Source organism: Xenopus laevis, chromosome 4L, assembly GCF_017654675.1.
Source record: "Xenopus laevis strain J_2021 chromosome 4L, Xenopus_laevis_v10.1, whole genome shotgun sequence".
Classification (NCBI taxonomy): Eukaryota; Metazoa; Chordata; class Amphibia; order Anura; family Pipidae; genus Xenopus; species Xenopus laevis.
The window spans coordinates 107,645,877-107,656,141 of NC_054377.1; positions in this window are offsets into that span (position 1 = coordinate 107,645,877).

The window sequence follows — 10,265 nt, forward strand, 5'->3', positions numbered from 1 at the left end:
TTGTTGTTGTCCCGCAGTGAAGGGGGTGGGGCTGGAACAGGAATCTTCTGTTCAAGTTATTTGATCATTGCAGAACCTATAATACATCTCAATTGATATCTCTGTGACCAACATATAGGTTTCTTTGCAATAAAAGTCCTATTGGTGTAAAATAAAAAGGAGTCATCCTAATTGAGTGATGCCATTTAAAATGGGTTGTATATGCGTATATTTCTGTGCAACTGGGCACTGTCAGTATCTGATTCTATGTACCGTACAGCTGATAACAAATAGGATATTTAGAATACTATTGTTTTAGACCGTACCTTATTGTTTGTTCTCTACACTCTAATTCTAAGGGGCAGATTTAAAGGGGACCTGTCACCCAAACATAAAAAGCTGTAAAATAAAAGTCCTCTTAATTAAACATGAAACTCAAATTCTTTTTTTTTATTATTAAAGCATCTCTACCTGTTATACTTGTTTAAAACTCCCAGCTGCGAATCATTTATTGCCTGCCCCGCTATGCCTTAGGCATAGAGGCAGGGCAGGCAATTATTTTCACTTTCCATTCTGCACTTACTAGATGTCACTGCACTCCTCACATTTCCCCTCCCTGTCCAATATTAGGAAAACCGGGTAGAATTCCCTATACGGTTGCCACCTTTCCTCAAAGTTTTTACCGATGGGGTGGCGGGAACAAAAGGGGGGTTCCATGATCCAAAAGGGGCGGGACCACATACCGTGATGCAGGAGGGGGTGGAGCCGCGCGGCACGCTGGCCAGAAGGCCGATAAAAAGGTAAGTTCTAATCGACTTGGGGGCAGGCCAAAGGCTTTTTCTAAGGGTATTACAAATTTACTGGCAACTACATTGCTGGTAAATTTGTAATACCGGCCCCGGCCCTGGCAGGTGTTTTATCGGCTAGGCCGGTAAAATACCGGCCGGGTGGCAACCCTAATTCCCTGTGCTTGACACAGCGATCGGGTAATCGGCGATTGCTGTGTTATAGCCCTGCCCCCAACGTCACTGACCACTAGGGTTGCCACCTGGCCAGTATTTTACCGGTCTGGCCGGTAAAGATGATGGTGACCCCAATGTTATTAATAGGGAAAAAAGCTAAATATATAGGAAGGCCGGAATTTTTCTTCCAGAAAAGGTGGCAACCCTACTGACCACCCCTCCTCGTCATGGCCCTGCCCCCTCGGCATCATGGCCCTGCCCCTGCCTGGTCTCCACTGGGCTAAAAGGTGGCAACCTATACCCCATTGTGGCGCATAAACAAGATTTTGGCATGATCTAAAGCTTGCCTTAATAGCAGTGTCCACAAAATGGCTGCTGCCTGTTTCACGTGATTCCCTAAAAGAAACAAGATTTAAATAATTTATATAGTGTGAGTACATTTTATTATGCTTGACTAACATCATAAAATAGTATTTGGAATAATGTCTTAGGGTGACAGGTCTCCTTTAGGCTGCTGATTCAGTCCCTTTAGACTGAGGTGGCAGTTTATCTGCCCGTATATGGGCCTGCCCAGAGTACCTTCCTGACAGATATCTATCAGGCAGATTTAAAAGTCCTGTCAGGCTGGGGTAGGGTTGCCACTTTTTCTAGAAAAAAATGATGACATTATATATTTTAATTTCAATTCCCTATCAATAACATTGGCATGAAAATACCAGCCAGATGGCAACCCCAGACTGGGGGCCACTTCTGCGCATGTTTGCTGTCTTCTTTGCACAAGCTTTGATAGACTCCCTGTATGATCCAATAGTTGGCCTGGGGGGGCCAAATGATTGGATCAGCATGATTTAGCCTAGACTGGGGGTGGCCAAATTGGGCAAATATCTGCTTGTTTGGCCAGATGTATGCTACAAATATATATTTTGTTATTTGCAGCTGTTGGATAGATATAATCTATAGGCATAAAAACTAAAAGGAGGCGTGTATACCAAAAACATTTTGTAGTACTTTAGTGCTAGAAAATCACCTCATAGTGTATATGTGCAAAATACGATTGTTTGTGTGACTGCTCATAAAGTGTACAGTTCAAACAAATAAAAATAGCCTCCACTAGTCACATGGTGAGTGTACACTGTAAATCCTCTCCCTGCGAATGAACATAAAAAAAGAAAAATGAAACGAAACAGTGCAGTAAAATGTATTTAATCAAATGTACTGCGGTATACAGTCTACTCACAATATTCCAAAGGCTCTCAGTGTAAGATTTTAATACATGTAGAAAAGCGCCCCATACTTATTCACTTACGCCTGAGGAAGTGTGACGGCAATCACACGAAACACATAGCGCTACAGGGTCACAAGGGGATACAACATAAATATGCATAAAATAGTACAATTTTAAAGGTGTAAGTTGTTGGGCCCTAGTTACAGTATCAACAGGAAGCCATGTGGATTAATTAGCTTTAATGGTTTGTTCACCTTTTAAACACTTTTTTTTCAGTTGGTTTGGGATGTTACACCAGAAATAAAGACTTTTTTCAGTTGCTTTGTATTTTGCTAAATATGAAGTTTAAATTTCCATTTTTCCCATTTTCATGTCTGCCTTTTTCTCATGATACTGCTGAGAAATGTATCAACAAATGTAGCAAATTGTAACAGTTCAGAATCTGCACCTAGATTACTGGGCTGCCAGACTGAAACATCAGAAACAGGATCATTAAACTTCAATTTTAGGAAACTGGTTAAAAATAAAGAATAGAAAGCAACCAAAAAAGTCTTTATTTCTAATGTATTATCTGAAACCAATGAAACTGAAAAAGTTTTTGCAAGGTGAACAACCCCTTTAAAGGAAAAAATGGTAGCAGGCTTCTAAACGTGATCTGAGGTCTTAATGAAAAGCAACAGATTTTCCTGCAACCTGTGCAGCAGTGGGTAGCATTTCTTCCTTGCAGTGCAGGAGTAATGGGTTTGAATGCAGCTGGGGTGCTAAGTATGAATCCAGTGTGGGCACTATCTGCAAGAAGTTTGATGTGGGTTTACTCCCAGATGGGTTAATTGACTCCTTAGCATTGACCATAGTGTGTGTAAATGTGATAGGAGCCTTAGATGGTACGAGAGTGAATATTAGCTCATTCAACACTGCAGAGAATTGTTGGTACTATATACAGATAATAATAACCTGACTTGCTTTCTCCATTTGCCCTTACACATAGAAGTGACACCATTATGAGGCATGAGTGAGGGAGAGGCTCTGCTGTCATTGATGCAAAACAAAACCAGCCAGACCCAGCCTAACCCCAAGGCATTCGGCAGGCATTTGACACTCTCAAAACCCACATTACATCACAAATACCCAGGGTCGGACTGGGGGGGGGGCCCGGGGGGGCGGGGCCCACCGGGGCTGCTGTCTCAGGGCCATCCAGCTCTGCTGCAAAGCCCCTCCAGGGCCCCAGTTCCTGCCAGCCCCGACCGCAACCCACCTTCAGCATCCCCATGCCCCTCCATGCGTACCTGTATTTTGCCGTGACCAGGACGGAGAGGGAGGTCAGTGGCAGGAACAACAGACTGGGACAGGGAGCTGGTCTGGGTGGGGCCCACAAGAGCCAGGGCCCACCGGGTTTTTTCCTGGTATACCACAGGCCTAGTCCAACCCTGCAAGTACCCATGGGTATAGTACACGATGTTTTAAGGCAGCAGACATCTGTACCATTTTAGTGGTTGTTTTGCTGAATGAATTTCACCATATCAAATAAGGTTCCAGAGCATAGCTGTTATCTATGTGTTCATTTATCTTTGAGGCTAACCTCAGTGACAAATAATCCCCTGCCCTGCTTCCCTGCCCTTCAGAACGCAGAGTAGTTGATTGTTTCACACTGCTCCGGCCGTCTGGTATTGCAGCTTTCAAAGGATTTTGAAATTTGAGAGTTATACAACAACCACTTATAGTTTGTTGAGGGTTCAATATCCTAATATAAAAATACAAAGAATGACCTAGATTGCACTTACATTTGACATACTAAATTGCTATTTTTATTGCTGCTTTTTGTGCTTTGCTAATGGTTTATTTATTTTTTTACCAACAAAGTCATGAGTTTTCTCTCTCTTAAACAGGTTCATGTGATATGTCATTTGATGTTAATAATGGGCACAGCATGCACCTATTAGAAGAATTCAAGCTGTTACCTGATTAGAGCCCAAACATCACAGTTGGTATTTCTACACATAACATAAGGTTTTAAACCATGCTATTTACTGGAACCAATACCCATTTGTGCTATGTTCATTATCCTTATTAACTCATTCATACAGATTTGCTATATGCCACAAATATATTTGGAGGCATCACAATCAATATGTGGCACATCACTTTTGAATACTTTCCTTGCAGGATATTTTTTCCCCAAAGTGTTCAAACACACACACACACAGTGGGTTACTGTAGAAGCACCATTACCGAACCTGCTATTTAAATAATTTAGTAGGCAGATGTTATCATAAATCTAGCTGTATTTTAAGGACATGCAACACTAAGCCCACTACTCTCACCATTGCCATTCTGCATTTAGTCTGTTCACCTTAACTAACTGTAAATAAATGTGTGTGTAGAAGCATATGTTATTCAAGAGAAACCAGAAAACTGTATTTCCCCTGCCATTCTCTTCTAATTCATTCTGTCAACTTTATGCATCATGCAAAAAGAGAACAGCTTATCCGTCCCTATTGGCCAGGTACTTCCAGGCAAGAAATGTATGCTCCCACCACATTGGTACTATTTGTAACATAATTTATGTTTCATGAAGCTCCCCACTGACTTTATAAATGCAGATCATGGGATCATTTAGAGTTCTGCTTTATAAAGATGTTGATATGTATTTGGTGCTTCTGGATGCAAACACTAACTTGCTCCAGGGTCAGGGATAATCACATTTTTCATTTAATTTACATGCAAAAGGGAATTGTGTTTAAAGAGACAAAAAGATAATTACAGTGTTTAGGCTTTAGGGCAATGGCACATCAAAAAATTGTTGCCCATGGTTAAATCTTCATTACCACCAACAGAAATCTGCCCCATCTGCCTGCACCCAAGCAGAGGTAATGTTTCAGGCAGCGAGCAGAAGAGGAGCAGATGAGGGAGTGACTGGGACCAACTACTACTTGGTCTTTCTCTGGTTCCTCTGATTAACACTCGGAGGCTTTGGCTTTGCTAATGTTCCTCCAGCATATACTGCTTTAGGTTTCCACCACAGCACTTTGCTGCAGATTTACACCATTGGTATAATGGCGGCAGTGTTGGACTGGCCCACAGGAATACCAGGTGGGCCCAAGTGTCAGTGGCCCTCATGCTGCTAAACATTTGGCCTATTTCATGGTCATTCCCTATTTCTATGAGAACAAAGAGGCTAAATAATGGAAGAATAGATTATATTATGTAGAGACTAGGAGAATAAAGAGGTTGAGTGAGTAGAGGAGGTATAATAGTTTGGAAAGTGGGCCCTCAGCCTAAGGTCTCTGGTGGGCCCCTGGCATCCCAGTCCGACACTGATGGCGGGTGGGGGGTGACATTGTAATAAAATAGGAGCTAGGAGACCTGCAAACTATAGCAGGAAAAACATCATGCTTTACCTAGGAAATAATGGAATGCCATTGTAAGGGGAATTCATTAGGAAAACTAGTGTTTCAAAACACATATTTGCCAGCTCAAGTTAAAAACTTTTATTATGATATAGGCAATGATGTTCTAAGACAATCTGCATTTTTTTCTTTTTTTTCGAATTCTAAAAAAATATTTGTTCTTCAAGATCTTTAGTTTGCAATATAATAGCTACTTGGTGGCTATGGTCACATAGCCTAGAAAATAGGCAGTGGTTGGAATTTAGAATGACAAATAGAAGTGGGCCTGTACAGAAAAATAGACATAGAAAAAATAGAAAAATATATATAGCATAACAAAGTTTCAGATTTTTCAAAACTGATCCTGACAAACAGACTACATTTTAAGCTATAAAGAGGCAGAATCTCAAGGGAAATAATTTAAAAAAATATAATAAAAATGGATGCAAGTAGAAAAAATAAGAATATGCACTGCGTATCTTGACAGCGCTATATAAATAAATGATGATAATATGTTCATAACATACTGAAAATAATTCTCACTTATAAGTGGTTCATCCCATAATGCTGCTGAGAGATGGGGTAATTCACTAATGACTTACAGCTATAACTTTACTCCTAGTATAAAAGACATCAGGTCATGAAAAATCAGGAACACCTGCAGAAATTCAACTAGGGCTCATTTGTACTGATTGTATTTAATTGAATGCAATCACAGTAGCTTGTATTTATTAGAAGCAACTCTGGTTTGATATTTGATATGTTAAAGGGGAACTAAAGGCTAAAATAATTGAGTCTTATTTTAAATATTGAACTATATTGTATATTGCAAGTGTGTCCCTTAGCTCAGGTAACTGATAGAGCAGAAACAAATTTATGGAACTACTGGGGGCACTGGGTATCTTTGGAGTCACCAATCTTTATTGTTATATGGCTGTGGTGGCCTTGGGCTTGAGCCCAAAACAATTATAGCCACAATCTCGTTTAGTCTTCTTTATCTCTCCTTACCATAGCAACCAACTAAACCATCACTTTAGTATTCTAATTTGTAATACACAAATCACATCTATTTACAGATTGTTTGCTATAGATAAATGCAATGGTGCATCATAATGAACTACTGTGCTAATAAATGCATTCAATTTGCTTCTCAAGGTTTCCAACAGTATAGATTATAGGCAAGGATACTCATTATGGTAATGTACTGTGCCCTGCTTCAACAAATGTCAAAAGATGACAGTTAAACTAAGGCTGAATTTCTTCTAATTTCCATTCTTTTACAAGTATGCTTTCACATGGACACACATAAGATTCATGTGTGATTTCTCCAGCATTAAATATATCCCCTTGGCTTATTACAAGAGAAAAAGGAGGGGGTAAAGGCATTGTGAAGATTACATTTCAGATAATTCCGAATTCAAGTGGCAGAAATGCATAAAATGCTATTATCAAGAGAAGAACGATCTCTATGGTTACGCTGAGAAATACAGGAACCCTATATACACCAAAGCCTTTTTCTTTCTCAGTTTGCCAGCATTACAAACCCCTATAACAGCCGGAGCAGCTGCTCACAGTTCTGCATAAGGCTTATTAGTATAACAGAATAATCTGTAGCTTATTATACTTGCTTTTCCCTATCTGCAGAATTCTCTTGCTATGGTGGAACAATTAATTGGTGCAACACTATTTTACACTATTGTGCCTTTGATGGTTGAAAAGCACTCCAGAAAACCTTGCTTTAATATATTTGTTATTTGTGTTTCTCTGTTATATAAAGAGGACAAAAGCTTCATAATTACTTAAAAAACATTACACAAACACATGGGGCATTTTAACTAAATCATACATTTTCCCATTCTTCCCTCTGTGGCCTATACCCAATGTACAATGCAGAATTCAGGTGAAACTCTGCAGGTTGTGGCTGTTCTACACCTGCAGGAATTCCTACCTCCTACATGTTGGTTTTTGCCAGTATGAATAATGGATATCCATGGAGAATTTCAAATTATCAATTTCGAAGACCATTTTGAAATCGGGCAGACTTATTGTTAATGAAGGGTAGAATGTGATTTTCACTGCATTTGAGTTGTTTTTTTTTTCATGTTTTTAAATGATCAAGTCTTATAATTTTGCATTGTTTCATAAATTACAAATTTGACAATTTTCAAGTTTTATTGAGTTGGAAAAGAACTTGAAAATTCCAAAATTCTAATCACTATAGAGCACATAGCCAGGAATATTGTAGAGAAACCCAACGGAAACAACAAAAATGTTCTGCTTATTGCAGTGGATTTATCTTGCTGGATTCCTCTTGTATCTGTTGTCTATACATTGTTCAGGTGCCCTATATAATACATATTTATGAACTGACCCCCAAAAGCTCATGGCAAACAGGGTATATACTCTGCTGGAGTTTTTTTTATTGAGGAGAGGAACCTATACCTGGCCAGGTTTGGTGTTGTTTTAATGAAAATCACTCAGGTTTCAGGCCAATATCCACCTGTTAGTAGTGCTGGCAAAAATGACATATGTATTTTTAGGAGCACTTCACCAGCTGAAAAACAGGGGATGCGAATGAAAGTACCATACTGTAAGTCAAAAGCCCTACCAGATATTACAGATAAATCATCATTTTTAGAAATGGTGCAAAGTTAGAAAGTGAACATGATGGGAATTTTTTAAAAAACAGAATGCAGTGTGCAAAAACAGGCCACAAGTGACTTTTTTGCACTTTGCAAACTGCATTCTGCTGTTTCTGCTGAGTTGCTGCAGGTCAGTACAGTATTGGTAAGGGGCAGAAGTGGGAAGGCACATAATCTTGAGCTTGGTGCAGAGTGCAGCATTTTAGTGGGCAGTAGTGTAACTACAATGGAAGCAGACTGCACAGCTGTGTTCTTTCCTCTGTAGGGGCCTTAGGTTACCCACAGTGTATGCACAATTGTTTGAGCATCTTGGGTGACTTTTTTGGGTGACTTTTTGGCTCAATGCAGGTGATGATTTTTTTTTATACATCACTGATAACCCATAACTTTGCCTGGGGGAGTGGGTGCCCCAGAAAAAACATTTTATAGGGTGGAAGCAGGACCCCCAAATTTATACCACTGCTAAGGTACATGCTGTTGTGCCCCATAGGGCTCAAGCACTTGTGCCCTGGGGAGCAGTAAACAACCCTTATGATATTTAAATGACTATGGGGCAAATGTATCCCCCATCATCATCTGTGTCTGCAAAATGTAATTACTTGGACATTTTATTAATTGCAGTTTTGAGCAACAATAGTGTGCCACATGCTCAGTATTCCATGTGCCCTAGAATTAACTAAAGTTACATCATTCTCTGCAAATAACAAGCACCCTCTGAGTGAGCTTGTATTTTTTTGCTTGTTAATTATATCCATGGAAATTGACTCTTATAACTTGTAGTTTATATATGGGTGTGCTCTGAAAAGTTCATTTTGACAGGATCAGGTAAATCCAGAGAGTATATGTGTAAGGGGACAGCAGCTTCAAACTCTTGGATGTAGCTCAAAATCGAAAGGTGGGAGGATAGAATTCCAGGCCCTACCATAGTAAATATCAGGAAAGAGTCTTGCATAAAGGTCCCCAGACTCAAATAATTTTCTTGCCGATTTTAGCGAAGTCCGACCAATCCTTTGAAATTATCGTGCAGTTAGTGGGATTCGAACGATCGTGCATCTTACGATTTTTCAGCTGACATCTGTCAGAAAATTGATTGGCCCCAGTACAATCTATCTATGTTTGCAGGGACAAGCAGGCAGCTACCCTTTGTTTTCCTGGCAATATGGCCGGAAATGGTCTTTTTAGTTGATGGACAATTTGTAAGATCGTACGATCATTTTGAGATAATCGTGGTCTCACGATGACAATCGGATCTTTAAAAAACTTTACATCTATGGCCAGCTTAAGACTTAATTTCTTTTTATGAGAAGGTGAGCAGGGACCTCGATTCTGGGATGGCAGTGGATTTGATTTACTTTGCTAGACTTTTCTAAAGCATTTGATACAGTGCCACACAGAAGGTTACTGGTTAAATCAAGGAATGTTGGCCTTGAACATTGTATTTGTACCTGGATAGAGAACTGGCTAAAATATAGACTACAAAGTGTGTAAGACTGAAGGATAAATTATGAAATTTCCTTTTAGAATCTGAAGGTTGCAGTCCTGCTTCAGAACTTAACTATAGATTTGGTTATAGCATAAGTCTACTGTGGTGTCAACTAACAGTTGTTCAGTAAAGTGTTTGGCCTGGTTTATGTGCTTGGTTTTTCATGCAGAGATTGAAATGACCATACAACAGCTATACACCTTGTAAATGAGGGCACTTTCTGAGGGATGTCCAGATGTATGACAGACTTTGCCTGTGGTATGTGAATAGTAAATTGCTATAATAGTTTGCACTTGGTAGAAAATCTTGCAATAAGGGAAAGTGTGTGACTGTGACAATGAGCAAGTCAGATACAGTCAATACGATATAATTCATTTATAGTGCAGGTCTTGGGTAGCAAATTAACCTTGTATTCAAGTCTCTAGTCTTAAACTGCATGTCAATCTCTTGCTCTGTACCATAGCACAGCAGTCTGGTAGCCATGGAGTTAAAGTGACTGACTGCATGCAATGATGAGAAATGCTGGATGAAATCAGGGTGAATGCTGAAGATTAACAGTGATATGTTTAACAATCACATTCTCAACAG